At 49.6% G+C, this 24,253-nt stretch overlaps 48 non-coding genes and 18 pseudogenes across 48 annotated transcripts; all 66 read right to left on the minus strand.

Moving 5' to 3' along the window:
• Positions 1 to 188: 188 nt before the first annotated feature.
• LOC149754974 (5S ribosomal RNA) lies at positions 189 to 307 on the minus strand. The gene has a single exon (XR_016409099.1). It is a non-coding gene; the product is annotated as a 5S ribosomal RNA (ribosomal RNA).
• Positions 308 to 554: 247 nt separating this feature from the next.
• LOC149754975 (5S ribosomal RNA) lies at positions 555 to 673 on the minus strand. The gene has a single exon (XR_016403684.1). It is a non-coding gene; the product is annotated as a 5S ribosomal RNA (ribosomal RNA).
• Positions 674 to 919: 246 nt separating this feature from the next.
• On the minus strand, positions 920 to 1,038 carry LOC149754976 (5S ribosomal RNA; annotated as a pseudogene).
• Positions 1,039 to 1,285: 247 nt separating this feature from the next.
• On the minus strand, positions 1,286 to 1,404 carry LOC149754977 (5S ribosomal RNA; annotated as a pseudogene).
• Positions 1,405 to 1,651: 247 nt separating this feature from the next.
• Positions 1,652 to 1,771, minus strand: LOC149754978 (5S ribosomal RNA; annotated as a pseudogene).
• A 247-nt stretch (positions 1,772 to 2,018) lies between these two features.
• Positions 2,019 to 2,137, minus strand: LOC149754979 (5S ribosomal RNA; annotated as a pseudogene).
• Positions 2,138 to 2,384: 247 nt separating this feature from the next.
• LOC149754980 (5S ribosomal RNA) lies at positions 2,385 to 2,503 on the minus strand (annotated as a pseudogene).
• Positions 2,504 to 2,749: 246 nt separating this feature from the next.
• LOC149754981 (5S ribosomal RNA) lies at positions 2,750 to 2,868 on the minus strand. The gene has a single exon (XR_016403398.1). It is a non-coding gene; the product is annotated as a 5S ribosomal RNA (ribosomal RNA).
• Positions 2,869 to 3,114: 246 nt separating this feature from the next.
• On the minus strand, positions 3,115 to 3,233 carry LOC149754982 (5S ribosomal RNA; annotated as a pseudogene).
• A 247-nt stretch (positions 3,234 to 3,480) lies between these two features.
• Positions 3,481 to 3,599, minus strand: LOC149754983 (5S ribosomal RNA). Its single transcript, XR_016403685.1, has one exon. It is a non-coding gene; the product is annotated as a 5S ribosomal RNA (ribosomal RNA).
• Positions 3,600 to 3,845: 246 nt separating this feature from the next.
• LOC149754984 (5S ribosomal RNA) lies at positions 3,846 to 3,964 on the minus strand. Its single transcript, XR_016403687.1, has one exon. It is a non-coding gene; the product is annotated as a 5S ribosomal RNA (ribosomal RNA).
• A 245-nt stretch (positions 3,965 to 4,209) lies between these two features.
• Positions 4,210 to 4,328, minus strand: LOC149754985 (5S ribosomal RNA; annotated as a pseudogene).
• A 247-nt stretch (positions 4,329 to 4,575) lies between these two features.
• On the minus strand, positions 4,576 to 4,694 carry LOC149754986 (5S ribosomal RNA). The gene has a single exon (XR_016408585.1). It is a non-coding gene; the product is annotated as a 5S ribosomal RNA (ribosomal RNA).
• Positions 4,695 to 4,941: 247 nt separating this feature from the next.
• LOC149754987 (5S ribosomal RNA) lies at positions 4,942 to 5,060 on the minus strand. The gene has a single exon (XR_016403270.1). It is a non-coding gene; the product is annotated as a 5S ribosomal RNA (ribosomal RNA).
• Positions 5,061 to 5,307: 247 nt separating this feature from the next.
• LOC149754988 (5S ribosomal RNA) lies at positions 5,308 to 5,426 on the minus strand. Its single transcript, XR_016408138.1, has one exon. It is a non-coding gene; the product is annotated as a 5S ribosomal RNA (ribosomal RNA).
• Positions 5,427 to 5,673: 247 nt separating this feature from the next.
• On the minus strand, positions 5,674 to 5,792 carry LOC149754989 (5S ribosomal RNA). Its single transcript, XR_016405056.1, has one exon. It is a non-coding gene; the product is annotated as a 5S ribosomal RNA (ribosomal RNA).
• A 247-nt stretch (positions 5,793 to 6,039) lies between these two features.
• LOC149754990 (5S ribosomal RNA) lies at positions 6,040 to 6,158 on the minus strand. Its single transcript, XR_016401218.1, has one exon. It is a non-coding gene; the product is annotated as a 5S ribosomal RNA (ribosomal RNA).
• A 246-nt stretch (positions 6,159 to 6,404) lies between these two features.
• On the minus strand, positions 6,405 to 6,523 carry LOC149754991 (5S ribosomal RNA). Its single transcript, XR_016408696.1, has one exon. It is a non-coding gene; the product is annotated as a 5S ribosomal RNA (ribosomal RNA).
• A 247-nt stretch (positions 6,524 to 6,770) lies between these two features.
• LOC149754992 (5S ribosomal RNA) lies at positions 6,771 to 6,889 on the minus strand (annotated as a pseudogene).
• Positions 6,890 to 7,136: 247 nt separating this feature from the next.
• On the minus strand, positions 7,137 to 7,255 carry LOC149754993 (5S ribosomal RNA). The gene has a single exon (XR_016402395.1). It is a non-coding gene; the product is annotated as a 5S ribosomal RNA (ribosomal RNA).
• A 247-nt stretch (positions 7,256 to 7,502) lies between these two features.
• LOC149754994 (5S ribosomal RNA) lies at positions 7,503 to 7,621 on the minus strand. Its single transcript, XR_016409110.1, has one exon. It is a non-coding gene; the product is annotated as a 5S ribosomal RNA (ribosomal RNA).
• A 247-nt stretch (positions 7,622 to 7,868) lies between these two features.
• On the minus strand, positions 7,869 to 7,987 carry LOC149754995 (5S ribosomal RNA). The gene has a single exon (XR_016408044.1). It is a non-coding gene; the product is annotated as a 5S ribosomal RNA (ribosomal RNA).
• Positions 7,988 to 8,234: 247 nt separating this feature from the next.
• On the minus strand, positions 8,235 to 8,353 carry LOC149754996 (5S ribosomal RNA). The gene has a single exon (XR_016403837.1). It is a non-coding gene; the product is annotated as a 5S ribosomal RNA (ribosomal RNA).
• Positions 8,354 to 8,599: 246 nt separating this feature from the next.
• On the minus strand, positions 8,600 to 8,718 carry LOC149754997 (5S ribosomal RNA). The gene has a single exon (XR_016408697.1). It is a non-coding gene; the product is annotated as a 5S ribosomal RNA (ribosomal RNA).
• A 247-nt stretch (positions 8,719 to 8,965) lies between these two features.
• Positions 8,966 to 9,084, minus strand: LOC149754998 (5S ribosomal RNA; annotated as a pseudogene).
• Positions 9,085 to 9,331: 247 nt separating this feature from the next.
• On the minus strand, positions 9,332 to 9,450 carry LOC149754999 (5S ribosomal RNA). The gene has a single exon (XR_016402396.1). It is a non-coding gene; the product is annotated as a 5S ribosomal RNA (ribosomal RNA).
• A 247-nt stretch (positions 9,451 to 9,697) lies between these two features.
• LOC149755000 (5S ribosomal RNA) lies at positions 9,698 to 9,816 on the minus strand. The gene has a single exon (XR_016403379.1). It is a non-coding gene; the product is annotated as a 5S ribosomal RNA (ribosomal RNA).
• Positions 9,817 to 10,063: 247 nt separating this feature from the next.
• Positions 10,064 to 10,182, minus strand: LOC149755001 (5S ribosomal RNA). Its single transcript, XR_016408045.1, has one exon. It is a non-coding gene; the product is annotated as a 5S ribosomal RNA (ribosomal RNA).
• A 247-nt stretch (positions 10,183 to 10,429) lies between these two features.
• On the minus strand, positions 10,430 to 10,548 carry LOC149755002 (5S ribosomal RNA). The gene has a single exon (XR_016401219.1). It is a non-coding gene; the product is annotated as a 5S ribosomal RNA (ribosomal RNA).
• A 246-nt stretch (positions 10,549 to 10,794) lies between these two features.
• LOC149755003 (5S ribosomal RNA) lies at positions 10,795 to 10,913 on the minus strand. Its single transcript, XR_016408698.1, has one exon. It is a non-coding gene; the product is annotated as a 5S ribosomal RNA (ribosomal RNA).
• Positions 10,914 to 11,160: 247 nt separating this feature from the next.
• Positions 11,161 to 11,279, minus strand: LOC149755004 (5S ribosomal RNA; annotated as a pseudogene).
• Positions 11,280 to 11,526: 247 nt separating this feature from the next.
• LOC149755005 (5S ribosomal RNA) lies at positions 11,527 to 11,645 on the minus strand. The gene has a single exon (XR_016402398.1). It is a non-coding gene; the product is annotated as a 5S ribosomal RNA (ribosomal RNA).
• A 247-nt stretch (positions 11,646 to 11,892) lies between these two features.
• Positions 11,893 to 12,011, minus strand: LOC149755006 (5S ribosomal RNA). The gene has a single exon (XR_016409123.1). It is a non-coding gene; the product is annotated as a 5S ribosomal RNA (ribosomal RNA).
• Positions 12,012 to 12,258: 247 nt separating this feature from the next.
• Positions 12,259 to 12,377, minus strand: LOC149755007 (5S ribosomal RNA). The gene has a single exon (XR_016405507.1). It is a non-coding gene; the product is annotated as a 5S ribosomal RNA (ribosomal RNA).
• A 247-nt stretch (positions 12,378 to 12,624) lies between these two features.
• On the minus strand, positions 12,625 to 12,743 carry LOC149755008 (5S ribosomal RNA). Its single transcript, XR_016403201.1, has one exon. It is a non-coding gene; the product is annotated as a 5S ribosomal RNA (ribosomal RNA).
• A 247-nt stretch (positions 12,744 to 12,990) lies between these two features.
• On the minus strand, positions 12,991 to 13,109 carry LOC149755009 (5S ribosomal RNA). The gene has a single exon (XR_016407946.1). It is a non-coding gene; the product is annotated as a 5S ribosomal RNA (ribosomal RNA).
• Positions 13,110 to 13,355: 246 nt separating this feature from the next.
• LOC149755010 (5S ribosomal RNA) lies at positions 13,356 to 13,474 on the minus strand. The gene has a single exon (XR_016408261.1). It is a non-coding gene; the product is annotated as a 5S ribosomal RNA (ribosomal RNA).
• A 247-nt stretch (positions 13,475 to 13,721) lies between these two features.
• Positions 13,722 to 13,840, minus strand: LOC149755011 (5S ribosomal RNA; annotated as a pseudogene).
• A 247-nt stretch (positions 13,841 to 14,087) lies between these two features.
• LOC149755012 (5S ribosomal RNA) lies at positions 14,088 to 14,206 on the minus strand (annotated as a pseudogene).
• A 247-nt stretch (positions 14,207 to 14,453) lies between these two features.
• Positions 14,454 to 14,572, minus strand: LOC149755013 (5S ribosomal RNA). The gene has a single exon (XR_016409134.1). It is a non-coding gene; the product is annotated as a 5S ribosomal RNA (ribosomal RNA).
• Positions 14,573 to 14,819: 247 nt separating this feature from the next.
• Positions 14,820 to 14,938, minus strand: LOC149755014 (5S ribosomal RNA). The gene has a single exon (XR_016408046.1). It is a non-coding gene; the product is annotated as a 5S ribosomal RNA (ribosomal RNA).
• Positions 14,939 to 15,185: 247 nt separating this feature from the next.
• On the minus strand, positions 15,186 to 15,304 carry LOC149755015 (5S ribosomal RNA). Its single transcript, XR_016403202.1, has one exon. It is a non-coding gene; the product is annotated as a 5S ribosomal RNA (ribosomal RNA).
• A 247-nt stretch (positions 15,305 to 15,551) lies between these two features.
• LOC149755016 (5S ribosomal RNA) lies at positions 15,552 to 15,670 on the minus strand. The gene has a single exon (XR_016407947.1). It is a non-coding gene; the product is annotated as a 5S ribosomal RNA (ribosomal RNA).
• Positions 15,671 to 15,916: 246 nt separating this feature from the next.
• LOC149755017 (5S ribosomal RNA) lies at positions 15,917 to 16,035 on the minus strand. Its single transcript, XR_016408263.1, has one exon. It is a non-coding gene; the product is annotated as a 5S ribosomal RNA (ribosomal RNA).
• A 247-nt stretch (positions 16,036 to 16,282) lies between these two features.
• LOC149755018 (5S ribosomal RNA) lies at positions 16,283 to 16,401 on the minus strand (annotated as a pseudogene).
• Positions 16,402 to 16,648: 247 nt separating this feature from the next.
• On the minus strand, positions 16,649 to 16,767 carry LOC149755019 (5S ribosomal RNA; annotated as a pseudogene).
• Positions 16,768 to 17,014: 247 nt separating this feature from the next.
• LOC149755020 (5S ribosomal RNA) lies at positions 17,015 to 17,133 on the minus strand. Its single transcript, XR_016402399.1, has one exon. It is a non-coding gene; the product is annotated as a 5S ribosomal RNA (ribosomal RNA).
• Positions 17,134 to 17,379: 246 nt separating this feature from the next.
• Positions 17,380 to 17,498, minus strand: LOC149755021 (5S ribosomal RNA). The gene has a single exon (XR_016406750.1). It is a non-coding gene; the product is annotated as a 5S ribosomal RNA (ribosomal RNA).
• Positions 17,499 to 17,745: 247 nt separating this feature from the next.
• LOC149755022 (5S ribosomal RNA) lies at positions 17,746 to 17,864 on the minus strand. The gene has a single exon (XR_016406379.1). It is a non-coding gene; the product is annotated as a 5S ribosomal RNA (ribosomal RNA).
• A 247-nt stretch (positions 17,865 to 18,111) lies between these two features.
• Positions 18,112 to 18,230, minus strand: LOC149755023 (5S ribosomal RNA). The gene has a single exon (XR_016406136.1). It is a non-coding gene; the product is annotated as a 5S ribosomal RNA (ribosomal RNA).
• Positions 18,231 to 18,476: 246 nt separating this feature from the next.
• LOC149755024 (5S ribosomal RNA) lies at positions 18,477 to 18,595 on the minus strand. The gene has a single exon (XR_016408264.1). It is a non-coding gene; the product is annotated as a 5S ribosomal RNA (ribosomal RNA).
• Positions 18,596 to 18,842: 247 nt separating this feature from the next.
• LOC149755025 (5S ribosomal RNA) lies at positions 18,843 to 18,961 on the minus strand (annotated as a pseudogene).
• Positions 18,962 to 19,208: 247 nt separating this feature from the next.
• On the minus strand, positions 19,209 to 19,327 carry LOC149755026 (5S ribosomal RNA; annotated as a pseudogene).
• Positions 19,328 to 19,574: 247 nt separating this feature from the next.
• On the minus strand, positions 19,575 to 19,693 carry LOC149755027 (5S ribosomal RNA). The gene has a single exon (XR_016402400.1). It is a non-coding gene; the product is annotated as a 5S ribosomal RNA (ribosomal RNA).
• A 246-nt stretch (positions 19,694 to 19,939) lies between these two features.
• LOC149755028 (5S ribosomal RNA) lies at positions 19,940 to 20,058 on the minus strand. Its single transcript, XR_016406751.1, has one exon. It is a non-coding gene; the product is annotated as a 5S ribosomal RNA (ribosomal RNA).
• Positions 20,059 to 20,305: 247 nt separating this feature from the next.
• Positions 20,306 to 20,424, minus strand: LOC149755029 (5S ribosomal RNA; annotated as a pseudogene).
• A 247-nt stretch (positions 20,425 to 20,671) lies between these two features.
• LOC149755030 (5S ribosomal RNA) lies at positions 20,672 to 20,790 on the minus strand. Its single transcript, XR_016402401.1, has one exon. It is a non-coding gene; the product is annotated as a 5S ribosomal RNA (ribosomal RNA).
• A 247-nt stretch (positions 20,791 to 21,037) lies between these two features.
• On the minus strand, positions 21,038 to 21,156 carry LOC149755031 (5S ribosomal RNA). Its single transcript, XR_016408047.1, has one exon. It is a non-coding gene; the product is annotated as a 5S ribosomal RNA (ribosomal RNA).
• Positions 21,157 to 21,402: 246 nt separating this feature from the next.
• On the minus strand, positions 21,403 to 21,521 carry LOC149755032 (5S ribosomal RNA). Its single transcript, XR_016406752.1, has one exon. It is a non-coding gene; the product is annotated as a 5S ribosomal RNA (ribosomal RNA).
• A 247-nt stretch (positions 21,522 to 21,768) lies between these two features.
• Positions 21,769 to 21,887, minus strand: LOC149755033 (5S ribosomal RNA). The gene has a single exon (XR_016408429.1). It is a non-coding gene; the product is annotated as a 5S ribosomal RNA (ribosomal RNA).
• Positions 21,888 to 22,133: 246 nt separating this feature from the next.
• On the minus strand, positions 22,134 to 22,252 carry LOC149755034 (5S ribosomal RNA). The gene has a single exon (XR_016407534.1). It is a non-coding gene; the product is annotated as a 5S ribosomal RNA (ribosomal RNA).
• Positions 22,253 to 22,498: 246 nt separating this feature from the next.
• LOC149755035 (5S ribosomal RNA) lies at positions 22,499 to 22,617 on the minus strand. Its single transcript, XR_016406753.1, has one exon. It is a non-coding gene; the product is annotated as a 5S ribosomal RNA (ribosomal RNA).
• A 247-nt stretch (positions 22,618 to 22,864) lies between these two features.
• Positions 22,865 to 22,983, minus strand: LOC149755036 (5S ribosomal RNA; annotated as a pseudogene).
• Positions 22,984 to 23,230: 247 nt separating this feature from the next.
• On the minus strand, positions 23,231 to 23,349 carry LOC149755037 (5S ribosomal RNA). Its single transcript, XR_016402402.1, has one exon. It is a non-coding gene; the product is annotated as a 5S ribosomal RNA (ribosomal RNA).
• Positions 23,350 to 23,596: 247 nt separating this feature from the next.
• LOC149755038 (5S ribosomal RNA) lies at positions 23,597 to 23,715 on the minus strand. Its single transcript, XR_016401939.1, has one exon. It is a non-coding gene; the product is annotated as a 5S ribosomal RNA (ribosomal RNA).
• Positions 23,716 to 23,962: 247 nt separating this feature from the next.
• Positions 23,963 to 24,081, minus strand: LOC149755039 (5S ribosomal RNA). Its single transcript, XR_016406754.1, has one exon. It is a non-coding gene; the product is annotated as a 5S ribosomal RNA (ribosomal RNA).
• Positions 24,082 to 24,253: the final 172 nt, after the last annotated feature.

Raw genomic sequence — 24,253 nt, forward strand, 5'->3', positions numbered from 1 at the left:
CATTCGCGCCGCCGGGGCCGTTCTGGCGTAGGATTCAACGCGCTGGTCCCGCTATGCTGCATGGCACCGCCAGTCTCCGGACTCAGTTTATTTTTGGGGAAAAAAAATTATCCGAAGAGGAAAAGCCAAAAGCCGAAAAATTAAAAATAAATATTAACAAAAAATAAAAAAGCGGGCAAAAAATAAAAGGGGTGCAACACGAGGACTTCCCAGGGGGTCACCCATCCTAGTACTACTCTCGCCCAAGCACGCTTAACTGCGGAGTTCAGATGGGATCCGGTGCATTAGTGCTGGTATGATCGCACCCATGACAAGCCCTTCGAAATCCCCTTTTATGACAAAGCAGCAGGTCTCGACGGCCCGAGACATTCGCACCGCCGGGGCCGTTCTGGCGTAGGATTCAACGCGCTGGTCCCGCTATGCTGCATGGCACCGCCAGTCTCCGGACTCAGTTTATTTTCGGGGAAAAAAAATTATCCGAAGAGGAAAAGCCAAAGGCCGAAAAATTAAAAATAAATATTATCAAAAAATAAAAAAGCGGGCAAAAAATAAAAGGGGTGCAACACGAGGACTTCTCGGGGGGTCACCCATCCTAGTACTACTCTCGCCCAAGCACGCTTAACTGCAGAGTTCTGATGGGATCCGGTGCATTAGTGCTGGTATGATCGCACCCATGACAAGCCCTTCGAAACTCCGTTTTATGACAAAGCAGCCGGTCTCGACGGCCCGAGACATTCGCGCCGCCAGGGCCGTTCTGGCGTAGGATTCAACGCGCTGGTCCCGCTATGCTGCATGGCACAGCCAGTCTCTGGACTCAGTTTATTTTCGGGGGAAAAAATTATCCGAAGAGAAAAAGCCAAAAGCCGAAAAATTAAAAATAAATATTATCAAAAAATAAAAAAGCGGGCAAAAAATAAAAGGGGGGCAACACGAGGACTTCCAAGGGGGTCACCCATCCTTGTACTACTCTCGCCCAAGCACGCTTAACTGCGGAGTTCTGATGGAATCCGGTGCATTAGTGCTGGTATGATCGCACCCATGACATGCCCTTCGAAACTCCCTTTTATGACAAAGCAGCAGACCTCGACGGCCCGAGACATTCGCGCTGGCGGGGCCGTTCTGGCGTAGGATTCAACGCGCTGGTCCCGCTATGCTGCATGGCACCGCCAGTCTCCGGACTCAGTTTATTTTCGGGGAAAAAAAATTATCCGAAGAGAAAAAGCCAAAAGCCGAAAAATTAAAAATAAATATTATCAAAAAATAAAAAAGCGGGCAAAAAATAAAAGGGGGGCAACACGAGGACTTCCAAGGGGGTCACCCATCCTTGTACTACTCTCGCCCAAGCACGCTTAACTGCGGAGTTCTGATGGAATCCGGTGCATTAGTGCTGGTATGATCGCACCCATGACATGCCCTTCGAAACTCCCTTTTATGACAAAGCAGCCGACCTCGACGGCCCGAGACATTCGCGCCGCCGGGGCCGTTCTGGCGTAGGATTCAACGCGCTGGTCCCGCTATGCTGCATGGCACCGCCAGTCTCCGGACTCAGTTTATTTTCGGGGGAAAAAAATTATCCGAAGTGGAAAAGCCAAAAGCCGAAAAATTAAAAATAAATATTATCAAAAAATAAAAAAACGGGCAAAAAATAAATGGGGTGCAACACGAGGACTTCTCGGGGGGGTCACCCATCCTTGTACTACTCTCGCCCAAGCACACTTAACTGCGGAGTTCTGATGGAATCCGGTGCATTAGTGCTGGTATGATCGCACCCATGACATGCCCTTCGAAACTCCCTTTTATGGCAAAGCAGCAGACCTCGACGGCCCGAGACATTCGCGCTGGCGGGGCCGTTCTGGCGTAGGATTCAACGCGCTGGTCCCGCTATGCTGCATGGCACCGCCAGTCTCCGGACTCAGTTTATTTTCGGGGAAAAAAAATTATCCGAAGAGAAAAAGCCAAAAGCCGAAAAATTAAAAATAAATATTATCAAAAAATAAAAAAGCGGGCAAAAAATAAAAGGGGGGCAACACGAGGACTTCCAAGGGGGTCACCCATCCTTGTACTACTCTCGCCCAAGCACGCTTAACTGCGGAGTTCTGATGGAATCCGGTGCATTAGTGCTGGTATGATCGCACCCATGACATGCCCTTCGAAACTCCCTTTTATGACAAAGCAGCCGACCTCGACGGCCCGAGACATTCGCGCCGCCGGGGCCGTTCTGGCGTAGGATTCAACGCGCTGGTCCCGCTATGCTGCATGGCACCGCCAGTCTCCGGACTCAGTTTATTTTCGGGAGAAAAAAATTATCCGAAGTGGAAAAGCCAAAAGCCGAAAAATTAAAAATAAATATTATCAAAAAATAAAAAAGCGGGCAAAAAATTAAAGGGGTGCAACACGAGGACTTCCCAGAGGGTCACCCATCCTAGTACTACTCTCGCCCAAGCATGCTTAACTGCGGAGTTCTGATGGAATCCGGTGCGTTAGTGCTGGTATGATCGTGCCCATTACATGCCCTTCGAAACTCCGTTTTATGACAAAGCAGCCGGTCTCGACGGCCCGAGACATTCGCGCCGCCAGGGCCGTTCTGGCGTAGGATTCAACGCGCTGGTCCCGCTATGCTGCATGGCACAGCCAGTCTCCGGACTCAGTTTATTTTCGGGGGAAAAAATTATCCGAAGAGGAAAAGCCAAAAGCCGAATAATTAAAAATAAATATTATCAAAAAATAAAAAAGCGGGCAAAAAATAAAAGGGGTGCAACACGAGGACTTCTCGGGTGGTCACCCATCCTAGTACTACTCTCGCCCAAGCACGCTTAACTGCAGAGTTCTGATGGGATCCGGTGCATTAGTGCTGGTATGATCGCACCCATGACAAGCCCTTCGAAACTCCGTTTTATGACAAAGCAGCCGGTCTCGACGGCCCGAGACATTCGCGCCGCCAGGGCCGTTCTGGCGTAGGATTCAACGCGCTGGTCCCGCTATGCTGCATGGCACAGCCAGTCTCCGGACTCAGTTTATTTTCGGGGGAAAAAATTATCCGAAGAGAAAAAGCCAAAAGCCGAAAAATTAAAAATAAATATTATCAAAAAATAAAAAAGCGGGCAAAAAATAAAAGGGGGGCAACACGAGGACTTCCAAGGGGGTCACCCATCCTTGTACTACTCTCGCCCAAGCACGCTTAACTGCGGAGTTCTGATGGAATCCGGTGCATTAGTGCTGGTATGATCGCACCCATGACATGCCCTTCGAAACTCCCTTTTATGACAAAGCAGCCGACCTCGACGGCCCGAGACATTCGCGCCGCCGGGGCCGTTCTGGCGTAGGATTCAACGCGCTGGTCCCGCTATGCTGCATGGCACCGCCAGTCTCCGGACTCAGTTTATTTTCGGGGGAAAAAAATTATCCGAAGTGGAAAAGCCAAAAGCCGAAAAATTAAAAATAAATATTATCAAAAAATAAAAAAACGGGCAAAAAATAAATGGGGTGCAACACGAGGACTTCTCGGGGGGTCACCCATCCTAGTACTACTCTCGCCCAAGCACGCTTAACTGCAGAGTTCTGATGGGATCCGGTGCATTAGTGCTGGTATGATCGCACCCATGACAAGCCCTTCGAAACTCCGTTTTATGACAAAGCAGCCGGTCTCGACGGCCCGAGACATTCGCGCCGCCAGGGCCGTTCTGGCGTAGGATTCAACGCGCTGGTCCCGCTATGCTGCATGGCACAGCCAGTCTCCGGACTCAGTTTATTTTCGGGGGAAAAAATTATCCGAAGAGGAAAAGCCAAAAGCCGAATAATTAAAAATAAATATTATCAAAAAATAAAAAAGCGGGCAAAAAATAAAAGGGGTGCAACACGAGGACTTCTCGGGGGGTCACCCATCCTAGTACTACTCTCGCCCAAGCACGCTTAACTGCAGAGTTCTGATGGGATCCGGTGCATTAGTGCTGGTATGATCGCACCCATGACAAGCCCTTCGAAACTCCGTTTTATGATAAAGCAGCCGGTCTCGACGGCCCGAGACATTCGCGCCGCCAGGGCCGTTCTGGCGTAGGATTCAACGCGCTGGTCCCGCTATGCTGCATGGCACAGCCAGTCTCCGGACTCAGTTTATTTTCGGGGGAAAAATTATCCGAAGAGAAAAAGCCAAAAGCCGAAAAATTAAAAATAAATATTATCAAAAAATAAAAAAGCGGGCAAAAAATAAAAGGGGGGCAACACGAGGACTTCCAAGGGGGTCACCCATCCTTGTACTACTCTCGCCCAAGCACGCTTAACTGCGGAGTTCTGATGGAATCCGGTGCATTAGTGCTGGTATGATCGCACCCATGACATGCCCTTCGAAACTCCCTTTTATGACAAAGCAGCAGACCTCGACGGCCCGAGACATTCGCGCTGGCGGGGCCGTTCTGGCGTAGGATTCAACGCGCTGGTCCCGCTATGCTGCATGGCACCGCCAGTCTCCGGACTCAGTTTATTTTCGGGGAAAAAAAATTATCCGAAGAGAAAAAGCCAAAAGCCGAAAAATTAAAAATAAATATTATCAAAAAATAAAAAAGCGGGCAAAAAATAAAAGGGGGGCAACACGAGGACTTCCAAGGGGGTCACCCATCCTTGTACTACTCTCGCCCAAGCACGCTTAACTGCGGAGTTCTGATGGGATCCGGTGCATTAGTGCTGGTATGATCACACCCATGACAAGCCCTTCGAAACTCCCTTTTATGACAAAGCAGCCGACCTCGACGGCCCGAGACATTCGCGCCGCCGGGGCCGTTCTGGCGTAGGATTCAACGCGCTGGTCCCGCTATGCTGCATGGCACCGCCAGTCTCCGGACTCAGTTTTTTTTTGGGGAAAAAAAATTATCCGAAGAGGAAAAGCCAAAAGCCGAAAAATTAAAAATAAATATTAACAAAAAATAAAAAAGCGGGCAAAAAATAAAAGGGGTGCAACACGAGGATTTCCCAGGGGGTCACCCATCCTAGTACTACTCTCGCCCAAGCACGCTTAACTGCGGAGTTCAGATGGGATCCGGTGCATTAGTGCTGGTATGATCGCACCCATGACAAGCCCTTCGAAACCCCCTTTTATGACAAAGCAGCAGGTCTCGACGGCCCGAGACATTCGCACCGCCGGGGCCGTTCTGGCGTAGGATTCAACGCGCTGGTCCCGCTATGCTGCATGGCACCGCCAGTCTCCGGACTCAGTTCATTTTCGGAGGAAAAAAATTATCCGAAGCGGAAAAGCCAAAAGCCGAAAAATTAAAAATAAATATTATCAAAAAATAAAAAAAGGGGCAAAAAATAAAAGGGGTGCAACACGAGGACTTCCCAGGTGGTCACCCATCCTAGTGCTACTCTCGCCCAAGCACGCTTAACTGCGGAGTTCTGATGGTATCCGGTGCATTAGTGCTGGTATGATCGCACCCATGACATGCCCTTCGAAACTCCCTTTTATGACAAAGCAGCCGACCTCGACGGCCCGAGACATTCGCGCCGCCGGGGCCGTTCTGGCGTAGGATTCAACGCGCTGGTCCCGCTATGCTGCATGGCACCGCCAGTCTCCGGACTCAGTTCATTTTCGGAGGAAAAAAATTATCCGAAGCGGAAAAGCCAAAAGCCGAAAAATTAAAAATAAATATTATCAAAAAATAAAAAAAGGGGCAAAAAATAAAAGGGGTGCAACACGAGGACTTCCCAGGTGGTCGCCCATCCTAGTGCTACTCTCGCCCAAGCACGCTTAACTGCGGAGTTCTGATGGGATCCGGTGCATTAGTGCTGGTATGATCGCACCCATGACATGCCCTTCGAAACTCCCTTTTATGACAAAGCAGCCGACCTCGACGGCCCGAGACATTCGCGCCGCCGGGGCCGTTCTGGCGTAGGATTCAACGCGCTGGTCCCGCTATGCTGCATGGCACCGCCAGTCTCCGGACTCAGTTTATTTTCGGGGGAAAAAAATTATCCGAAGTGGAAAAGCCAAAAGCCGAAAAATTAAAAATAAATATTATCAAAAAATAAAAAAAGGGGCAAAAAATAAATGGGGTGCAACACGAGGACTTCCCGGGGGGTCACCCATCCTAGTACTACTCTCGCCCAAGCACGCTTAACTGCAGAGTTCTGATGGGATCTGGTGCATTAGTGCTGGTATGATCGCACCCATGACAAGCCCTTCGAAACTCCGTTTTATGACAAAGCAGCCGGTCTCGACGGCCCGAGACATTCGCGCCGCCAGGGCCGTTCTGGCGTAGGATTCAACGCGCTGGTCCCGCTATGCTGCATGGCACAGCCAGTCTCCGGACTCAGTTTATTTTCGGGGGAAAAAATTATCCGAAGAGGAAAAGCCAAAAGCCGAAAAATTAAAAATAAATATTATCAAAAAATAAAAAAGCGGGCAAAAAATAAAAGGGGGGCAACACGAGGACTTCCAAGGGGGTCACCCATCCTCGTACTACTCTCGCCCAAGCACGCTTAACTGCGGAGTTCTGATGGGATCCGGTGCATTAGTGCTGGTATGATCACACCCATGACAAGCCCTTCGAAACTCCCTTTTATGACAAAGCAGCAGACCTCGACGGCCCGAGACATTCGCGCCGCCGGGGCCGTTCTGGCGTAGAATTCAACGCGCTGGTCCCGCTATGCTGCATGGCACCGCCTGTCTCCGAACTCAGTTTATTTTGGGAGGAAAAAAATTATCCGGAGTGGAAAAGCCAAAAGCCGAAAAATTAAAAATAAATATTATCAAAAAATAAAAAAGCGGGCAAAAAATTAAAGGGGTGCAACACGAGGACTTCCCAGAGGGTCACCCATCCTAGTACTACTCTCGCCCAAGCATGCTTAACTGCGGAGTTCTGATGGAATCCGGTGCGTTAGTGCTGGTATGATCGTGCCCATTACATGCCCTTCGAAACTCCCTTTTATGACAAAGCAGCAGACCTCGACGGCCCGAGACATTCGCGCCGGCGGGGCCGTTCTGGCGTAGGATTCAACGCGCTGGTCCCGCTATGCTGCATGGCACCGCCAGTCTCCGGACTCAGTTTATTTTCGGGGAAAAAAAATTATCCGAAGAGGAAAAGCCAAAGGCCGAAAAATGAAAAATAAATATTATCAAAAAATAAAAAAGCGGGCAAAAAATAAAAGGGGTGCAACACGAGGACTTTCCATAGGGTCACCCATCCTAGTACTACCCTCGCCCAAGCACGCTTAACTGCGGAGTTCTGATGGGATCCGGTGCATTAGTGCTGGTATGATCGCACCCATGACATGCCCTTCGAAACTCCCTTTTATGACAAAGCAGCCGACCTCGACGGCCCGAGACATTCGCGCCGCCGGGGCCGTTCTGGCGTAGGATTCAACGCGCTGGTCCCGCTATGCTGCATGGCACCGCCAGTCTCCGGACTCAGTTTATTTTTGGGGAAAAAAAATTATCCGAAGAGGAAAAGCCAAAAGCCGAAAAATTAAAAATAAATATTAACAAAAAATAAAAAAGCGGGCAAAAAATAAAAGGGGTGCAACACGAGGACTTCCCAGGGGGTCACCCATCCTAGTACTACTCTCGCCCAAGCACGCTTAACTGCGGAGTTCAGATGGGATCCGGTGCATTAGTGCTGGTATGATCGCACCCATGACAAGCCCTTCGAAATCCCCTTTTATGACAAAGCAGCAGGTCTCGACGGCCCGAGACATTCGCACCGCCGGGGCCGTTCTGGCGTAGGATTCAACGCGCTGGTCCCGCTATGCTGCATGGCACCGCCAGTCTCCGGACTCAGTTCATTTTCGGAGGAAAAAAATTATCCGAAGCGGAAAAGCCAAAAGCCGAAAAATTAAAAATAAATATTATCAAAAAATAAAAAAAGGGGCAAAAAATAAAAGGGGTGCAACACGAGGACTTCCCAGGTGGTCACCCATCCTAGTGCTACTCTCGCCCAAGCACGCTTAACTGCGGAGTTTTGATGGGATCCGGTGCATTAGTGCTGGTATGATCGCACCCATGACATGCCCTTCGAAACTCCCTTTTATGACAAAGCAGCCGACCTCGACGGCCCGAGACATTCGCGCCGCCGGGGTCGTTCTGGCGTAGGATTCAACGCGCTGGTCCCGCTATGCTGCATGGCACCGCCAGTCTCCGGACTCAGTTTATTTTCGGGGGAAAAAAATTATCCGAAGTGGAAAAGCCAAAAGCCGAAAAATTAAAAATAAATATTATCAAAAAATAAAAAAAGGGGCAAAAAATAAAAGGGGTGCAACACGAGGACTTCCCGGAGGGTCACCCATCCTAGTACTACTCTCGCCCAAGCACGCTTAACTGCAGAGTTCTGATGGGATCCGGTGCATTAGTGCTGGTATGATCGCACCCATGACAAGCCCTTCGAAACTCCGTTTTATGACAAAGCAGCCGGTCTCGACGGCCCGAGACATTCGCGCCGCCAGGGCCGTTCTGGCGTAGGATTCAACGCGCTGGTCCCGCTATGCTGCATGGCACAGCCAGTCTCCGGACTCAGTTTATTTTCGGGGGAAAAAATTATCCGAAGAGGAAAAGCCAAAAGCCGAAAAATTAAAAATAAATATTATCAAAAAATAAAAAAGCGGGCAAAAAATAAAAGGGGGGCAACACGAGGACTTCCAAGGGGGTCACCCATCCTCGTACTACTCTCGCCCAAGCACGCTTAACTGCGGAGTTCTGATGGGATCCGGTGCATTAGTGCTGGTATGATCACACCCATGACAAGCCCTTCGAAACTCCCTTTTATGACAAAGCAGCAGACCTCGACGGCCCGAGACATTCGCGCCGCCGGGGCCGTTCTGGCGTAGAATTCAACGCGCTGGTCCCGCTATGCTGCATGGCACCGCCTGTCTCCGAACTCAGTTTATTTTGGGAGGAAAAAAATTATCCGGAGTGGAAAAGCCAAAAGCCGAAAAATTAAAAATAAATATTATCAAAAAATAAAAAAGCGGGCAAAAAATTAAAGGGGTGCAACACGAGGACTTCCCAGAGGGTCACCCATCCTAGTACTACTCTCGCCCAAGCATGCTTAACTGCGGAGTTCTGATGGAATCCGGTGCGTTAGTGCTGGTATGATCGTGCCCATTACATGCCCTTCGAAACTCCCTTTTATGACAAAGCAGCAGACCTCGACGGCCCGAGACATTCGCGCCGGCGGGGCCGTTCTGGCGTAGGATTCAACGCGCTGGTCCCGCTATGCTGCATGGCACCGCCAGTCTCCGGACTCAGTTTATTTTCGGGGAAAAAAAATTATCCGAAGAGGAAAAGCCAAAGGCCGAAAAATTAAAAATAAATATTATCAAAAAATAAAAAAGCGGGCAAAAAATAAAAGGGGTGCAACACGAGGACTTTCCATAGGGTCACCCATCCTAGTACTACCCTCGCCCAAGCACGCTTAACTGCGGAGTTCTGATGGGATCCGGTGCATTAGTGCTGGTATGATCGCACCCATGACATGCCCTTCGAAACTCCCTTTTATGACAAAGCAGCCGACCTCGACGGCCCGAGACATTCGCGCCGCCGGGGCCGTTCTGGCGTAGGATTCAACGCGCTGGTCCCGCTATGCTGCATGGCACCGCCAGTCTCCGGACTCAGTTTTTTTTTGGGGAAAAAAAATTATCCGAAGAGGAAAAGCCAAAAGCCGAAAAATTAAAAATAAATATTAACAAAAAATAAAAAAGCGGGCAAAAAATAAAAGGGGTGCAACACGAGGATTTCCCAGGGGGTCACCCATCCTAGTACTACTCTCGCCCAAGCACGCTTAACTGCGGAGTTCAGATGGGATCCGGTGCATTAGTGCTGGTATGATCGCACCCATGACAAGCCCTTCGAAACCCCCTTTTATGACAAAGCAGCAGGTCTCGACGGCCCGAGACATTCGCACCGCCGGGGCCGTTCTGGCGTAGGATTCAACGCGCTGGTCCCGCTATGCTGCATGGCACCGCCAGTCTCCGGACTCAGTTCATTTTCGGAGGAAAAAAATTATCCGAAGCGGAAAAGCCAAAAGCCGAAAAATTAAAAATAAATATTATCAAAAAATAAAAAAAGGGGCAAAAAATAAAAGGGGTGCAACACGAGGACTTCCCAGGTGGTCACCCATCCTAGTGCTACTCTCGCCCAAGCACGCTTAACTGCGGAGTTTTGATGGGATCCGGTGCATTAGTGCTGGTATGATCGCACCCATGACATGCCCTTCGAAACTCCCTTTTATGACAAAGCAGCCGACCTCGACGGCCCCAGACATTCGCGCCGCCGGGGCCGTTCTGGCGTAGGATTCAACGCGCTGGTCCCGCTATGCTGCATGGCACCGCCAGTCTCCGGACTCAGTTTATTTTCGGGGGAAAAAAATTATCCGAAGTGGAAAAGCCAAAAGCCGAAAAATTAAAAATAAATATTATCAAAAAATAAAAAAAGGGGCAAAAAATAAATGGGGTGCAACACGAGGACTTCCCGGGGGGTCACCCATCCTAGTACTACTCTCGCCCAAGCACGCTTAACTGCAGAGTTCTGATGGGATCTGGTGCATTAGTGCTGGTATGATCGCACCCATGACAAGCCCTTCGAAACTCCGTTTTATGACAAAGCAGCCGGTCTCGACGGCCCGAGACATTCGCGCCGCCAGGGCCGTTCTGGCGTAGGATTCAACGCGTTGGTCCCGCTATGCTGCATGGCACAGCCAGTCTCCGGACTCAGTTTATTTTCGGGGGAAAAAATTATCCGAAGAGGAAAAGCCAAAAGCCGAAAAATTAAAAATAAATATTATCAAAAAATAAAAAAGCGGGCAAAAAATAAAAGGGGGGCAACACGAGGACTTCCAAGGGGGTCACCCATCCTCGTACTACTCTCGCCCAAGCACGCTTAACTGCGGAGTTCTGATGGGATCCGGTGCATTAGTGCTGGTATGATCACACCCATGACAAGCCCTTCGAAACTCCCTTTTATGACAAAGCAGCAGACCTCGACGGCCCGAGACATTCGCGCCGCCGGGGCCGTTCTGGCGTAGAATTCAACGCGCTGGTCCCGCTATGCTGCATGGCACCGCCTGTCTCCGAACTCAGTTTATTTTGGGAGGAAAAAAATTATCCGGAGTGGAAAAGCCAAAAGCCGAAAAATTAAAAATAAATATTATCAAAAAATAAAAAAGCGGGCAAAAAATTAAAGGGGTGCAACACGAGGACTTCCCAGAGGGTCACCCATCCTAGTACTACTCTCGCCCAAGCATGCTTAACTGCGGAGTTCTGATGGAATCCGGTGCGTTAGTGCTGGTATGATCGTGCCCATTACATGCCCTTCGAAACTCCCTTTTATGACAAAGCAGCAGACCTCGACGGCCCGAGACATTTGCGCCGGCGGGGCCGTTCTGGCGTAGGATTCAACGCGCTGGTCCCGCTATGCTGCATGGCACCGCCAGTCTCCGGACTCAGTTTATTTTCGGGGAAAAAAAATTATCCGAAGAGGAAAAGCCAAAGGCCGAAAAATTAAAAATAAATATTATCAAAAAATAAAAAAGCGGGCAAAAAATAAAAGGGGTGCAACACGAGGACTTTCCATAGGGTCACCCATCCTAGTACTACCCTCGCCCAAGCACGCTTAACTGCGGAGTTCTGATGGGATCCGGTGCATTAGTGCTGGTATGATCGCACCCATGACATGCCCTTCGAAACTCCCTTTTATGACAAAGCAGCCGACCTCGACGGCCCGAGACATTCGCGCTGCCGGGGCCGTTCTGGCGTAGGATTCAACGCGCTGGTCCCGCTATGCTGCATGGCACCGCCAGTCTCCGGACTCAGTTTATTTTTGGGGAAAAAAAATTATCCGAAGAGGAAAAGCCAAAAGCCGAAAAATTAAAAATAAATATTAACAAAAAATAAAAAAGCGGGCAAAAAATAAAAGGGGTGCAACACGAGGACTTCCCAGGGGGTCACCCATCCTAGTACTACTCTCGCCCAAGCACGCTTAACTGCGGAGTTCAGATGGGATCCGGTGCATTAGTGCTGGTATGATCGCACCCATGGCAAGCCCTTCGAAACCCCCTTTTATGACAAAGCAGCAGGTCTCGACGGCCCGAGACATTCGCACCGCCGGGGCCGTTCTGGCGTAGGATTCAACGCGCTGGTCCCGCTATGCTGCATGGCACCGCCAGTCTCCGGACTCAGTTTATTTTCGGAGGAAAAAAATTATCCGAAGCGGAAAAGCCAAAAGCCGAAAAATTAAAAATAAATATTATCAAAAAATAAAAAAAGGGGCAAAAAATAAAAGGGGTGCAACACGAGGACCTCCCAGGTGGTCACCCATCCTAGTGCTACTCTCGCCCAAGCACGCTTAACTGCGGAGTTTTGATGGGATCCGGTGCATTAGTGCTGGTATGATCGCACCCATGACATGCCCTTCGAAACTCCCTTTTATGACAAAGCAGCCGACCTCGACGGCCCGAGACATTCGCGCCGCCGGGGCCGTTCTGGCGTAGGATTCAACGCGCTGGTCCCGCTATGCTGCATGGCACCGCCAGTCTCCGGACTCAGTTTATTTTCGGGGGAAAAAAATTATCCGAAGTGGAAAAGCCAAAAGCCGAAAAATTAAAAATAAATATTATCAAAAAATAAAAAAACGGGCAAAAAATAAATGGGGTGCAACACGAGGACTTCCCGGGGGGTCACCCATCCTAGTACTACTCTCGCCCAAGCACGCTTAACTGCAGAGTTCTGATGGGATCCGGTGCATTAGTGCTGGTATGATCGCACCCATGACAAGCCCTTCGAAACTCCGTTTTATGACAAAGCAGCCGGTCTCGACGGCCCGAGACATTCGCGCCGCCAGGGCCGTTCTGGCGTAGGATTCAACGCGCTGGTCCCGCTATGCTGCATGGCACAGCCAGTCTCCGGACTCAGTTTATTTTCGGGGAGAAAAAATTATCCGAAGAGGAAAAGCCAAAGGCCGAAAAATTAAAAATAAATATTACCAAAAAATAAAAAAGCGGGCAAAAAATAAAAGGGGTACAACACGAGGACTTTCCATAGGGTCACCCATCCTAGTACTACCCTCGCCTAAGCACGCTTAACTGCGGAGTTCTGATGGGATCCGGTGCATTAGTGCTGGTATGATCGCACCCATGACATGCCCTTCGAAACTCCCTTTTATGACAAAGCAGCCGACCTCGACGGCCCGAGACATTCGCGCCGCCGGGGCCGTTCTGGCGTAGGATTCAACGCGCTGGTCCCGCTATGCTGCATGGCACCGCCTGTCTCCGGACTCAGTTTATTTTCGGGGGAAAAAATTATCCGAAGAGGAAAAGCCAAAAGCCGAAAAATTAAAAATAAATATTATCAAAAAATAAAAAAGCGGGCAAAAAATAAAAGGGGGGCAACACGAGGACTTCCTAGGGGGTCACCCATCCTTGTACTACTCTCGCCCAAGCACGCTTAACTGCGGAGTTCTGATGGGATCCGGTGCATTAGTGCTGGTATGATCACACCCATGACAAGCCCTTCGAAACTCCCTTTTATGACAAAGCAGCAGACCTCGACGGCCCGAGACATTCGCGCCGCCGGGGCCGTTCTGGCGTAGAATTCAACACGCTGGTCCCGCTATGCTGCATGGCACCGCCTGTCTCCGAACTCAGTTTATTTTGGGAGGAAAAAAATTATCCGGAGTGGAAAAGCCAAAAGCCGAAAAATTAAAAATAAATATTATCAAAAAATAAAAAAGCGGGCAAAAAATTAAAGGGGTGCAACACGAGGACTTCCCAGAGGGTCACCCATCCTAGTACTACTCTCGCCCAAGCATGCTTAACTGCGGAGTTCTGATGGAATCTGGTGCATTAGTGCTGGTATGATCGTACCCATTACATGCCCTTCGAAACTCCCTTTTATGACAAAGCAGCAGACCTCGACGGCCCGAGGCATTCGCGCCGGCGGGGCCGTTCTGGCGTAGAATTCAACGCGCTGGTCCCTCTATGCTGCATGGCACCGCCTGTCTCCGAACTCAGTTTATTTTGGGAGGAAAAAAATTATCCGGAGTGGAAAAGCCAAAAGCCGAAAAATTAAAAATAAATATTATCAAAAAATAAAAAAGCGGGCAAAAAATAAAAGGGGTGCAACACGAGGACTTCCCAGAGGGTCACCCATCCTAGTACTACTCTCGCCCAAGCATGCTTAACTGCGGAGTTCTGATGGAATCTGGTGCATTAGTGCTGGTATGATCGTACCCATTACATGCCCTTCGAAACTCCCTTTTATGACAAAGCAGCAGACCTCGACGGCTCGAGACATTCGCGCCGGCGGGGCCGTTCTGGCGTAGGATTCAACGCGCTGGTCCCGCTATGCTGCATGGCACCGCCAGTCTCCGGACTCAGTTTATTTTTGGGGAAAAAAAATTATCCGAAGAGGAAAAGCCAAAAGCCGAAAAATTAAAAATAAATATTAACAAAAAATAAAAAAGCGGGCAAAAAATAAAAGGGGTGCAACACGAGGACTTCCCAGGGGGTCACCCATCCTAGTACTACTCTCGCCCAAGCACGCTTAACTGCGGAGTTCAGATGGGATCCGGTGCATTAGTGCTGGTATGATCGCACCCATGGTAAGCCCTTCGAAACCCCCTTTTATGACAAAGCAGCAGGTCTCGACGGCCCGAGACATTCGCACCGCCGGGGCCGTTCTGGCGTAGGATTCAACGCGCTGGTCCCGCTATGCTGCATGGCACCGCCAGTCTCCGGACTCAGTTTATTTTCGGAGGAAAAAAATTATCCGAAGCGGAAAAGCCAAAAGCCGAAAAATTAAAAATAAATATTATCAAAAAATAAAAAAAGGGGCAAAAAATAAAAGGGGTGCAACACGAGGACTTCCCAGGTGGTCACCCATCCTAGTGCTACTCTCGCCCAAGCACGCTTAACTGCGGAGTTTTGATGGGATCCGGTGCATTAGTGCTGGTATGATCGCACCCATGACATGCCCTTCGAAACTCCCTTTTATGACAAAGCAGCCGACCTCGACGGCCCGAGACATTCGCGCCGCCGGGGCCGTTCTGGCGTAGGATTCAACGCGCTGGTCCCGCTATGCTGCATGGCACCGCCAGTCTCCGGACTCAGTTTATTTTCGGGGGAAAAAAATTATCCGAAGTGGAAAAGCCAAAAGCCGAAAAATTAAAAATAAATATTATCAAAAAATAAAAAAACGGGCAAAAAATAAATGGGGTGCAACACGAGGACTTCCCGGGGGGTCACCCATCCTAGTACTACTCTCGCCCAAGCACGCTTAACTGCAGAGTTCTGATGGGATCCGGTGCATTAGTGCTGGTATGATCGCACCCATGACAAGCCCTTCGAAACTCCGTTTTATGACAAAGCAGCCGGTCTCGACGGCCCGAGACATTCGCGCCGCCAGGGCCGTTCTGGCGTAGGATTCAACGCGCTGGTCCCGCTATGCTGCATGGCACAGCCAGTCTCCGGACTCAGTTTATTTTCGGGGAGAAAAAATTATCCGAAGAGGAAAAGCCAAAGGCCGAAAAATTAAAAATAAATATTACCAAAAAATAAAAAAGCGGGCAAAAAATAAAAGGGGTACAACACGAGGACTTTCCATAGGGTCACCCATCCTAGTACTACCCTCGCCTAAGCACGCTTAACTGCGGAGTTCTGATGGGATCCGGTGCATTAGTGCTGGTATGATCGCACCCATGACATGCCCTTCGAAACTCCCTTTTATGACAAAGCAGCCGACCTCGACGGCCCGAGACATTCGCGCCGCCGGGGCCGTTCTGGCGTAGGATTCAACGCGCTGGTCCCGCTATGCTGCATGGCACCGCCTGTCTCCGGACTCAGTTTATTTTCGGGGGAAAAAATTATCCGAAGAGGAAAAGCCAAAAGCCGAAAAATTAAAAATAAATATTATCAAAAAATAAAAAAGCGGGCAAAAAATAAAAGGGGGGCAACACGAGGACTTCCTAGGGGGTCACCCATCCTTGTACTACTCTCGCCCAAGCACGCTTAACTGCGGAGTTCTGATGGGATCCGGTGCATTAGTGCTGGTATGATCACACCCATGACAAGCCCTTCGAAACTCCCTTTTATGACAAAGCAGCAGACCTCGACGGCCCGAGACATTCGCGCCGCCGGGGCCGTTCTGGCGTAGAATTCAACACGCTGGTCCCGCTATGCTGCATGGCACCGCCTGTCTCCGAACTCAGTTTATTTTGGGAGGAAAAAAATTATCCGGAGTGGAAAAGCCAAAAGCCGAAAAATTAAAAATAAATATTATCAAAAAATAAAAAAGCGGGCAAAAAATTAAAGGGGTGCAACACGAGGACTTCCCAGAGGGTCACCCATCCTAGTACTACTCTCGCCCAAGCATGCTTAACTGCGGAGTTCTGATGGAATCTGGTGCATTAGTGCTGGTATGATCGTACCCATTACATGCCCTTCGAAACTCCCTTTTATGACAAAGCAGCAGACCTCGACGGCCCGAGACATTCGCGCCGGCGGGGCCGTTCTGGCGTAGAATTCAACGCGCTGGTCCCTCTATGCTGCATGGCACCGCCTGTCTCCGAACTCAGTTTATTTTGGGAGGAAAAAAATTATCCGGAGTGGAAAAGCCAAAAGCCGAAAAATTAAAAATAAATATTATCAAAAAATAAAAAAGCGGGCAAAAAATAAAAGGGGTGCAACACGAGGACTTCCCAGAGGGTCACCCATCCTAGTACTACTCTCGCCCAAGCATGCTTAACTGCGGAGTTCTGATGGAATCTGGTGCATTAGTGCTGGTATGATCGTACCCATTACATGCCCTTCGAAACTCCCTTTTATGACAAAGCAGCAGACCTCGACGGCTCGAGACATTCGCGCCGGCGGGGCCGTTCTGGCGTAGGATTCAACGCGCTGGTCCCGCTATGCTGCATGGCACCGCCAGTCTCCGGACTCAGTTTATTTTCGGGGAAAAAAAATTATCCGAAGAGAAAAAGCCAAAGGCCGAAAAATTAAAAATAAATATTATCAAAAAATAAAAAAGCGGGCAAAAAATAAAAGGGGTGCAACACGAGGACTTTCCATAGGGTCACCCATCCTAGTACTACCCTCGCCCAAGCACGCTTAACTGCGGAGTTCTGATGGGATCCGGTGCATTAGTGCTGGTATGATCGCACCCATGACATGCCCTTCGAAACTCCCTTTTATGACAAAGTAGCCGACCTCGACGGCCCGAGACATTCGCGCCGCCGGGGCCGTTCTGGCGTAGGATTCAACGCGCTGGTCCCGCTATGCTGCATGGCACCGCCAGTCTCCGGACTCAGTTTATTTTCGGGGGAAAAAATTATCCGAAGAGGAAAAGCCAAAAGCCGAAAAATTAAAAATAAATATTATCAAAAAATAAAAAAGCGGGCAAAAAATAAAAGGGGGGCAACACGAGGACTTCCCAGGGGGTCACCCATCCTTGTACTACTCTCGCCCAAGCACGCTTAACTGCGGAGTTCTGATGGGATCCGGTGCATTAGTGCTGGTATGATCACACCCATGACATGCCCTTCGAAACTCCCTTTTATGACAAAGCAGCCGACCTCGACGGCCCGAGACATTCGCGCCGCCGGGGCCGTTCTGGCGTAGGATTCAACGCGCTGGTCCCGCTATGCTGCATGGCACCGCCAGTCTCCGGACTCAGTTTATTTTCGGGGGAAAAAAATTATCCGAAGTGGAAAAGCCAAAAGCCGAAAAATTAAAAATAAATATTATCAAAAAATAAAAAAATGGGCAAAAAATAAATGGGGTGCAACACGAGGACTTTCCGGGGGGTCACCCATCCTAGTACTACTCTCGCCCAAGCACGCTTAACTGCAGAGTTCTGATGGGATCCGGTGCATTAGTGCTGGTATGATCGCACCCATGACAAGCCCTTCGAAACTCCGTTTTATGACAAAGCAGCCGGTCTCGACGGCCCGAGACATTCGCGCCGCCAGGGCCGTTCTGGCGTAGGATTCAACGCGCTGGTCCCGCTATGCTGCATGGCACAGCCAGTCTCCGGACTCAGTTTATTTTCGGGGAGAAAAAATTATCCGAAGAGGAAAAGCCAAAGGCCGAAAAATTAAAAATAAATATTACCAAAAAATAAAAAAGCGGGCAAAAAATAAAAGGGGTGCAACACGAGGACTTTCCATAGGGTCACCCATCCTAGTACTACCCTCGCCTAAGCACGCTTAACTGCGGAGTTCTGATGGGATCCGGTGCATTAGTGCTGGTATGATCGCACCCATGACATGCCCTTCGAAACTCCCTTTTATGACAAAGCAGCCGACCTCGACGGCCCGAGACATTCGCGCCGCCGGGGCCGTTCTGGCGTAGGATTCAACGCGCTGGTCCCGCTATGCTGCATGGCACCGCCTGTCTCCGGACTCAGTTTATTTTCGGGGGAAAAAATTATCCGAAGAGGAAAAGCCAAAAGCCGAAAAATTAAAAATAAATATTATCAAAAAATAAAAAAGCGGGCAAAAAATAAAAGGGGGGCAACACGAGGACTTCCTAGGGGGTCACCCATCCTTGTACTACTCTCGCCCAAGCACGCTTAACTGCGGAGTTCTGATGGGATCCGGTGCATTAGTGCTGGTATGATCACACCCATGACAAGCCCTTCGAAACTCCCTTTTATGACAAAGCAGCAGACCTCGACGGCCCGAGACATTCGCGCCGCCGGGGCCGTTCTGGCGTAGAATTCAACACGCTGGTCCCGCTATGCTGCATGGCACCGCCTGTCTCCGAACTCAGTTTATTTTGGGAGGAAAAAAATTATCCGGAGTGGAAAAGCCAAAAGCCGAAAAATTAAAAATAAATATTATCAAAAAATAAAAAAGCGGGCAAAAAATTAAAGGGGTGCAACACGAGGACTTCCCAGAGGGTCACCCATCCTAGTACTACTCTCGCCCAAGCATGCTTAACTGCGGAGTTCTGATGGAATCTGGTGCATTAGTGCTGGTATGATCGTACCCATTACATGCCCTTCGAAACTCCCTTTTATGACAAAGCAGCAGACCTCGACGGCCCGAGACATTCGCGCCGGCGGGGCCGTTCTGGCGTAGAATTCAACGCGCTGGTCCCTCTATGCTGCATGGCACCGCCTGTCTCCGAACTCAGTTTATTTTGGGAGGAAAAAAATTATCCGGAGTGGAAAAGCCAAAAGCCGAAAAATTAAAAATAAATATTATCAAAAAATAAAAAAGCGGGCAAAAAATAAAAGGGGTGCAACACGAGGACTTCCCAGAGGGTCACCCATCCTAGTACTACTCTCGCCCAAGCATGCTTAACTGCGGAGTTCTGATGGAATCTGGTGCATTAGTGCTGGTATGATCGTACCCATTACATGCCCTTCGAAACTCCCTTTTATGACAAAGCAGCAGACCTCGACGGCTCGAGACATTCGCGCCGGCGGGGCCGTTCTGGCGTAGGATTCAACGCGCTGGTCCCGCTATGCTGCATGGCACCGCCAGTCTCCGGACTCAGTTTATTTTCGGGGAAAAAAAATTATCCGAAGAGGAAAAGCCAAAGGCCGAAAAATTAAAAATAAATATTATCAAAAAATAAAAAAGCGGGCAAAAAATAAAAGGGGTGCAACACGAGGACTTTCCATAGGGTCACCCATCCTAGTACTACCCTCGCCCAAGCACGCTTAACTGCGGAGTTCTGATGGGATCCGGTGCATTAGTGCTGGTATGATCGCACCCATGACATGCCCTTCGAAACTCCCTTTTATGACAAAGTAGCCGACCTCGACGGCCCGAGACATTCGCGCCGCCGGGGCCGTTCTGGCGTAGGATTCAACGCGCTGGTCCCGCTATGCTGCATGGCACCGCCAGTCTCCGGACTCAGTTTATTTTCGGGGGAAAAAATTATCCGAAGAGGAAAAGCCAAAAGCCGAAAAATTAAAAATAAATATTATCAAAAAATAAAAAAGCGGGCAAAAAATAAAAGGGGGGCAACACGAGGACTTCCCAGGGGGTCACCCATCCTTGTACTACTCTCGCCCAAGCACGCTTAACTGCGGAGTTCTGATGGGATCCGGTGCATTAGTGCTGGTATGATCACACCCATGACAAGCCCTTCGAAACTCCCTTTTATGACAAAGCAGCAGACCTCGACGGCCCGAGACATTCGCGCCGCCGGGGCCGTTCTGGCGTAGAATTCAACGCGCTGGTCCCGCTATGCTGCATGGCACCGCCTGTCTCCGAACTCAGTTTATTTTGGGAGGAAAAAAATTATCCGGAGTGGAAAAGCCAAAAGCCGATAAATTAAAAATAAATATTATCAAAAAATAAAAAAGCGGGCAAAAAATTAAAGGGGTGCAACACGAGGACTTCCCAGAGGGTCACCCATCTTAGTACTACTCTCGCCCAAGCATGCTTAACTGCGGAGTTCTGATGGAATCTGGTGCATTAGTGCTGGTATGATCGTACCCATTACATGCCCTTCGAAACTCCCTTTTATGACAAAGCAGCAGACCTCGACGGCCCGAGACATTCGCGCCGGCGGGGCCGTTCTGGCGTAGGATTCAACGCGCTGGTCCCGCTATGCTGCATGGCACCGCCAGTCTCCGGACTCAGTTTATTTTCGGGGAAAAAAAATTATCCGAAGAGGAAAAGCCAAAGGCCGAAAAATTAAAAATAAATATTATCAAAAAATAAAAAAGCGGGCAAAAAATAAAAGGGGTGCAACACGAGGACTTTCCATAGGGTCACCCATCCTAGTACTACCCTCGCCCAAGCACGCTTAACTGCGGAGTTCTGATGGGATCCGGTGCATTAGTGCTGGTATGATCGCACCCATGACATGCCCTTCGAAACTCCCTTTTATGACAAAGCAGCCGACCTCGACGGCCCGAGACATTCGCGCCGCCGGGGCCGTTCTGGCGTAGGATTCAACGCGCTGGTCCCGCTATGCTACATGGCACCGCCAGTCTCCGGACTCAGTTTATTTTCGGGAGAAAAAAATTATCCGAAGTGGAAAAGCCAAAAGCCAAAAAATTAAAAATAAATATTATCAAAAAATAAAAAAAGGGGCAAAAAATAAAAGGGGTGCAACACGAGGACTTCCCAGGTGGTCACCCATCCTAGTGCTACTCTCGCCCAAGCACGCTTAACTGCGGAGTTTTGATGGGATCCGGTGCATTAGTGCTGGTATGATCGCACCCATGACGTGCCCTTCGAAACTCCCTTTTATGACAAAGCAGCCGACCTCGACGGCCCGAGACATTCGCGCCGCCGGGGCCGTTCTGGCGTAGGATTCAACGCGCTGGTCCCGCTATGCTGCATGGCACCGCCAGTCTCCGGACTCAGTTTATTTTCGGGGGAAAAAATTATCCGAAGAGGAAAAGCCAAAAGCCGAAAAATTAAAAATAAATATTATCAAAAAATAAAAAAGCGGGCAAAAAATAAAAGGGGGGCAACACGAGGACTTCCCAGGGGGTCACCCATCCTTGTACTACTCTCGCCCAAGCACGCTTAACTGCGGAGTTCTGATGGGATCCGGTGCATTAGTGCTGGTATGATCACACCCATGACATGCCCTTCGAAACTCCCTTTTATGACAAAGCAGCCGACCTCGACGGCCCGAGACATTCGCGCCGCCGGGGCCGTTCTGGCGTAGGATTCAACGCGCTGGTCCCGCTATGCTGCATGGCACCGCCAGTCTCCGGACTCAGTTTATTTTCGGGGGAAAAAAATTATCCGAAGTGGAAAAGCCAAAAGCCGAAAAATTAAAAATAAATATTATCAAAAAATAAAAAAACGGGCAAAAAATAAATGGGGTGCAACACGAGGACTTCCCGGGGTGTCACCCATCCTAGTACTACTCTCGCCCAAGCACGCTTAACTGCAGAGTTCTGATGGAATCTGGTGCATTAGTGCTGGTATGATCGCACCCATGACAAGCCCTTCGAAACTCCGTTTTATGACAAAGCAGCCGGTCTCGATGGCCCGAGACATTCGCGCCGTCAGGGCCGTTCTGGCGCAGGATTCAACGCGCTGGTCCCGCTATGCTGCATGGCACAGCCAGTCTCCGGACTCAGTTTATTTTCGGGGAGAAAAAATTATCCGAAGAGGAAAAGCTAAGGCCGAAAAATTAAAAATAAATATTACCAAAAAATAAAAAAGCGGGCAAAAAATAAAAGGGGTGCAACACGAGGACTTTCCATAGGGTCACCCATCCTAGTACTACCCTCGCCAAAGCACGCTTAACTACGGAGTTCTGATGGGATCCGGTGCATTAGTGCTGGTATGATCGCACCCATGACATGCCCTTCGAAACTCCCAATTATGACAAAGCAGCCGACCTCGACGGCCCGAGACATTCGCGCCGCCGGGGCCGTTCTGGCGTAGGATTCAACGCGCTGGTCCCGCTATGCTGCATGGCACCGCCAGTCTCCGGACTCAGTTTATTTTCGGGGGAAAAAATTATCCGAAGAGGAAAAGCCAAAAGCCGAAAAATTAAAAATAAATATTATCAAAAAATAAAAAAGCGGGCAAAAAATAAAAGGGGGGCAACACGAGGACTTCCCAGGGGGTCACCCATCCTTGTACTACTCTCGCCCAAGCACGCTTAACTGCGGAGTTCTGATGGGATCCGGTGCATTAGTGCTGGTATGATCACACCCATGACAAGCCCTTCGAAACTCCCTTTTATGACAAAGCAGCAGACCTCGACGGCCCGAGACATTCGCGCCGCCGGGGCCGTTCTGGCGTAGAATTCAACACGCTGGTCCCGCTATGCTGCATGGCACCGCCTGTCTCCGAACTCAGTTTATTTTGGGAGGAAAAAAATTATCCGGAGTGGAAAAGCCAAAAGCCGAAAAATTAAAAATAAATATTATCAAAAAATAAAAAAGCGGGCAAAAAATTAAAGGGGTGCAACACGAGGACTTCCCAGAGGGTCACCCATCCTAGTACTACTCTCGCCCAAGCATGCTTAACTGCGGAGTTCTGATGGAATCTGGTGCATTAGTGCTGGTATGATCGTACCCATTACATGCCCTTCGAAACTCCCTTTTATGACAAAGCAGCAGACCTCGACGGCCCGAGACATTCGCGCCGGCGGGGCCGTTCTGGCGTAGGATTCAACGCGCTGGTCCCGCTATGCTGCATGGCACCGCCAGTCTCCGGACTCAGTTTATTTTCAGGGAAAAAAAATTATCCGAAGAGGAAAAGCCAAAGGCCGAAAAATTAAAAATAAATATTATCAAAAAATAAAAAAGCGGGCAAAAAATAAAAGGGGTGCAACACGAGGACTTTCCATAGGGTCACCCATCCTAGTACTACCCTCGCCCAAGCACGCTTAACTGCGGAGTTCTGATGGGATCCGGTGCATTAGTGCTGGTATGATCGCACCCATGACATGCCCTTCGAAACTCCCTTTTATGACAAAGCAGCCGACCTCGACGGCCCGAGACATTCGCGTCGCCGGGGCCGTTCTGGAGTAGGATTCAACGTGCTGGTCCCGCTATGCTGCATGGCACCGCCAGTCTCCGGACCCAGTTTATTTTCGGGGAAAAAAAATTATCCGAAGAGGAAAAGCCAAAAGCCGAAAAATTAAAAATAAATATTAACAAAAAATAAAAAAGCGGGCAAAAAATAAAAGGGGTGCAACACGAGGACTTCCCAGGGGGTCACCCATCCTAGTACTACTCTCGCCCAAGCACGCTTAACTGCGGAGTTCAGATGGGATCCGGGGCATTAGTGCTGGTATGATCGCACCCATGACAAGCCCTTCGAAACTCCCTTTTATGACAAAGCAGCAGGTCTCGACGGCCCGAGACATTCGCACCGCCGGGGCCGTTCTGGCGTAGGATTCAACGCACTGGTCCCGCTATGCGGCATGGCACCGCCAGTCTACGGACTCAGTTTATTGTCGGGGGAAAAAAATTATCCGAAGAGGAAAAGCCAAAAGCCGAAAAATTAAAAATAAATATTATCAAAAAATAAAAAAGCGGGCAAAAAATAAAAGGGGGGCAACACGAGGACTTCCCAGGGGGTCACCCATCCTTGTACTACTCTCGCCCAAGCACGCTTAACTGCGGAGTTCTGATGGGATCCGGTGCATTAGTGCTGGTATGATCACACCCATGACAAGCCCTTCGAAACCCCCTTTTATGACAAAGCAGCAGACCTCGACGGCCCGAGACATTCGCGCCGCCGGGGCCGTTCTGGCGTAGAATTCAACGCGCTGGTCCCGCTATGCTGCATGGCACCGCCTGTCTCCGAACTCAGTTTATTTTGGGAGGAAAAAAATTATCC

Source organism: Phoenix dactylifera, chromosome 4 (assembly GCF_051530095.1).
Source record: "Phoenix dactylifera cultivar Ajwa chromosome 4, Ajwa_hap1_PhDact_Kaust_v1.1, whole genome shotgun sequence".
NCBI classification, from domain to species: domain Eukaryota; kingdom Viridiplantae; phylum Streptophyta; class Magnoliopsida; order Arecales; family Arecaceae; genus Phoenix; species Phoenix dactylifera.